Source organism: Palaemon carinicauda, chromosome 17 (assembly GCF_036898095.1).
Source record: "Palaemon carinicauda isolate YSFRI2023 chromosome 17, ASM3689809v2, whole genome shotgun sequence".
Lineage (NCBI taxonomy): Eukaryota > Metazoa > Arthropoda > Malacostraca > Decapoda > Palaemonidae > Palaemon > Palaemon carinicauda.
Genome location: NC_090741.1, coordinates 121,198,996 through 121,204,475, shown reverse-complemented (window position 1 = coordinate 121,204,475; position 5,480 = coordinate 121,198,996).

Below are 5,480 nucleotides of genomic sequence, written 5' to 3'. Positions count from 1 at the left end.
TAGCCGGCCGGCAGCCGGCCACCCAATCCTGGTCCTCTGCCGCCAACTGCCTTGGTTCCCCTTGATGGAAGGATCCTCGGCTGCCGGCCGGCAGAGCTGCCGCAGGCCGGCAGAGCTGCCGCCGGCCGGCAGAACCGCCGCTGCCGGCCGGCAGGGATGCCGCCGCCGCCGGCCGGCAGAGATGCCGCCGCCGGCAGCCGGCAGATACTACTGCCGGGCGGCGTATACTGCTGCTGGCCGGCAGTGCCACCACTGCCGGAAGTAGGCAGAGCTGTTGCCGGCCGGCAGAGCCGCCACCCCCGGAAGAACCGCCGGCAGAGCCGTTGCCGGCGGCCTATCAAACAATGCTATGAAGACAATACCTACCTTCAATAGCCCAGTATAGGCCGGCCTGCCCGGCAGATGCCGGCAGGCCCGGCAGGTTCCGGCAAGTCTGACAACTTGTTGCCAAACAGTCAGTGCTCTAGCCCAAGTTTTTTCCAACCTACAAGGTACTTCATGGGCAGCCTATTGTGAGACCATCACATATGAGAGAGTGATTCTCTCTCCCTTTAATGGATATGATCCATTATTGTCCTTAATCCCCATTATTGGAACTGGAAGATTGTGTTAAGATACACTAATATCATAGGATATCATCTTCCCCTAAAGATTCTTAAGAATTCTGTTTTCAATATTGGAGGACGTCATAGCAATTGGCTGGACAGGAAACACATGTAGGTGTCTTTCCTACTTATAGCTTACCCTATCCAAGCTAATATAACATATTATGTATGATGAAATTTGAGAATTTCACCGAATACTAATAGACTTTTCCTTTCTTTACAGGAGGAGCATCCCGAGTGCGGGAATAGTTTTTGCCGGGTCCGCAGTAAGAACTTCTGTGGCCACGACATGTGCAGGGCCCGTGCTCGCTGTGCTGTCACCAAGGGGGCTCTCAAATATTGTGACCCGCAGGTATGTACCGTTTGTACTAACCTGGTAACTGAGGCTTTTGATGACCAAAAGTTGACTGAGTCAAGGGACGCAGCAAGGGAGAAGCTGCGTAAATGGGTTAGGGGTTTTCAGAAGAATACCTCCGGCCCATACCTTCCTAATGAAAGGATGAGGGCATGTCTCTTCCCTAGGGCATCTTCGGATGCGGTCATTCCCCAGGCTCAACCTGAGATTCCCCTTGTTCAGACTCCAGTAGAATCTGAAGTTTCGGATGCCTTGGAGAACATCCAACTTGAGGACAACATGTCAGTTGTCTCAGAGGAGACGGAGAACAATCTCCTAGTGGAGGAGCTGGATCAGGCGGATGATGTTCCACCCGAACCACTACCGGAGAAAGCCGATATGATTTCGGTGTCATCGGCTATAGGAAATGAGCCGGTGCCTTCTACTTTCTCCACTGCGCCCCAACTGGATTCTATTACGAGTACTTTGCACTCGTTGCTGTCCATGGTGCAAGACATGCAACAGAAATCGACCGAGAAGGAGGCCTCTTTTTGGACCGAAATCCATCAACTGGTTGCCGCACGTTTAGCTCCGAAGAAGCCGAACGTTAAGGATCTCCCTGCCTTCTCTGACATTAACCCTTGGAGGTACGCAGAGCACATGCCCATGTCGGGCGGGAAGATCTTCCTCTCAGATAAACTGGTTACTGTCCCAGTAGAGGATACTGAATTCTGGCCCAGCAAAGGGTCCTACCCGGACGGCTACGTCCATCTAAGGACGGAACCAGCGTCCAAAGAGGAGACAGAGCCCAAGGAAACGATCGTCCTTGAACTGTCTGAGGCTCAGGCCTTATTGACCACTACCTTAAAGGAGAGGGCCTTCACTATCTCTAAGGTGCCGGCTCTCAGCAAGAAGCACCCGTCCTTCATTGCTGATCCTCAACGTGCCTTCCCCTTTATGGATAAAGGGCTCAAGGCAGCCTTAAAGGCAATCGAGGCAGGGAAACCGTGCCCTATACTCGAAGAGTGTAGACCCTTCTCCCTAGCCTTTCCATCAAATGATGCTGACTGGAAGGATGTCCACAACACCTTCGTAGTCGGGAAGCTGGAGGCAGATATTGCCGGACGACAGTTCGGCGAAGACCTCCCCAAGCTGTCTGATTATCTCCTGTGTAGAGAGCAGGAGACAAAAGAACGCTTAGCCGCTTCCTTGTCTCTACAGACTGGTATGGAGACAATGGCAAGCATCCCAAATAAACCAGACATGTACATGGTCTTCGCCAAAGCCCATCGGCATAATATAACTTATTCCTAATAATGAAGACTAAATAACTAAAGATTTAACTTAGTTATAAGGCCGGGTAAGGCTGTTCTGGCTATCTAAATAATGCATGCAAAGGGAACAGCAGCTCCGTAAAATGGCGCCTCCGGGTAAGGCAGTGCTCGGCCACAAAACACAAGATTTTAGCGTAAAAAATCGTTACTCGATGGCCAGAGCTTATTTAAACAATACAAGAACCTGGTACTCAACTTTCCAGAAGAAGGTGAAGCAGAAGGCTTAGACATGTTGAAGGATGCACAAGAAATACTCCGATCACTGGGAACAAGCAAAAGGCTAGGAGAGCTACCATGAACGGAATGGTGAGGGCGGACGTGACGTCACACAAGTATGGCGCCGGTCTGTTTACGTTGCAAGTATCGTAACAGTGACGAAGGTAGGGTAACTTTGGAATGGCACCTCAGTTACCTCGCCACATTCCCCCCCTCGAAGCGTAAACGCTAGGTGGGGTGCAGATGGCCATGTGACGTGTTAATGCATGCGTCCCCTGTTGATATACGATATTCTAAAGGGATAACCCTTAGAGTACTCGCTCCAGAAGTTAGAATTCTGTGAAAACCTTTAGTTTAATTCTCCGGGAATATTATGGTAGTCATATATATCCAAAGGAAGCTAATGAAGGAACCTTCCAACAGTGTGAAGAATTTTCTTCACTCTTCTTCTTTCAATCATTTTTAACTCTCTTCTACTAATACTATAGCTACCCCTTAAACGTTCTCTTCTACATCCAGTTTTCTTTAACGAAACATAAGGAGGACTATTTTAAACTAAAACTTGTTGATAGTGGCGCACGCCATGTTCGTGACGTCACAGCGTAGATACGCACAACAGAGGGCCTTAGTGTAACCCCCGGCGTATGTTGGTTCTTTCCTTAACTACATGGGTCGAGGTTAAATCCCTAAACTGAATTTTGATATAAATTTCAATACTGCTGAATTAATGCATCTTTTATTTCTCAATACCAATTAAGGTTTGTTAATTTTAAGATGTATGCCCATCGCACCAGTCCATTGCTAATTAATCATTTATACTATTAATTTTTAGCAAGCCAGAATAGGTAGGATTATTGTATATATAAACTCCCTCAGAGCAGCAAGATTTCTCTAAAGTATTTAGTACAAAATCCTGCCTCCTCTGCACTCCTTGCAACAATATATTGCCCTGTCCTGAAGTCCCGATATGGCACCCCCAATGGATTACCGCGCGCATCATGACTGTCACTTGTTTGGCAAGGTGAAGCCAGGTGATCTCCTCGACCTTAGTGTCGGGCCTTTCGACGAGAAGCCGCCTACTGACCTGCCTGGTCAGTGAACCTGTGCACCTCTGGCTCACCCCCTCTCCCAAAACGTGACTCACCAAGGAGTTCTGTGGCTGCTGACTGGAGACAGTGAAGGAGTGGAACCTGGAAACCTATTGCCACAAACGAGGATTCTTGGGGTGGGCCAGTAAAGAGTGCAAAGTGCAACCAGGTCAACAGCTATCCCAGGCATAGGACTAATCTTCAAAGGAGTGCAGGTACTACAACAATGGCCATTTAGTTTTCCCCCATTTTTTCTTAGCTTAGACTAATTTTAACTTGATAGGGAACCTGGCTTTTATACTATTCGGACTGTGTGTGGTGGGATTGTGTGTATATATTTTTTCTATATAATTTTTGCCTTTTGAGACTAACAGTCTCTGGGTCACATGGGCCACGTGTCCGACCCAATTTTGATTTTTAATTATTGTAGACCACGTGTCTAAACCATTTTTCATTATTTCAATTTGCATTTCTTTTGATATTTTTATCTTTGTTAAGATGTCCGTTTCTTTTAATGTAAATTTGTGAATAAATCAATATTAGGTTAATTAAACCTCTTTAGTATTTTTGCTCCCTCATTTATTTAATGTTTAAACTAGGAATATTTAAAGAGTAAACCTAAGTAAGTCTATAGGTGGTAACAGCGAGGAACTTTGCATTAATATATTTGCTTTGAAGGTAAAGATCCTTATCTTTAAACTTTTAAACTACTTTACATCACTGCTCCCATTTTGGATTTTGTCTAATTACATTCACGTAAAATACCTGTCCAGCATCTCATTGGGGTAGCTAGGATGGAGTCGGAACAGAGCCTGAGAATGAGATGACTATAGACCTGACAAAGCTAGAGTAGGCCATAAATTACTTATATATTCTACGTGTGGAGTTCTCCGGCCTCTGGACAGTAAAATTTCCCCCTTTTGTATTTAAGAGTGATGGTTAGTGAATTGTGACAGTAAAGTATTAGCAGGGCGTTTGTGCCCCGAGAGTAAGTGCTCATTATCCTCCCCTGTTGAACTTTATGTAACTGTCATAAGGAGACTTTCCCGGACTAAGTTCCCACTCAGAACATAAAAAATTCTCCACAAACAGGACGACATGGCTTGAGCCCAAAAAAGGGGATAACCTTATTATAAATAAGGGATTAAATCACTTATATCATAACAGTATCTCTGTTTTTTTAGGCTGTAAGTGTACACTTATACAGTAGTTTATCTGTAAGTGTACACTTATACAGTAGTTTATAAAAGTAACAATGAGGCCATTTTCCGAAAGAAAAAAAAATGTGTTAGAGAGAACAATTTAACTGGCTGTTTCGTATCACCCTAAGCTAAAGGACAAAACTTTCTATCCTATGGGCCTTAAGCTCAGGTTTGATTAGGACTGCCTAATGTAGAAATTAAGTTTTCATTAGTTCCCATATTTGAAAGCAAGCCTATTACTTAAGTTGATTATGTAGTCAATACTTTATTCTTTATGGGTTAGCCTATTAGGCCTCGGCTATATAGCCAGTAATATTTCGATAGTCCTGCCCAGCTATTACCGTTAGCTTGATGTTTTTCTTTTATTCGCGAGCGTATGGCGGAACAAAAACCATTAAGGACTCGGTAAAGTTTTACTGTATTACAGCTTCTTATTTCGAACAGAAAATATATGTTTTTGTAGTAAATAACATGATTTGACTGAATTTGACCTTCATTTCAACCGCAAATAACGAATTTTGAGCGAAGAGAAAAATCTTTTTTTGTGTGAGATAGCCATGACGTCCTGATGGAAGGTTCCTTCAATAGCTTCCTGAGGGTATATATGACTACAGTAGATATTCCCAGAGAATTAAACTAAAGGTTTCACAGAACGGATTTTGAGCGAAGCGAAAAATCTATTTTTGGGTGAGGTAGCCATG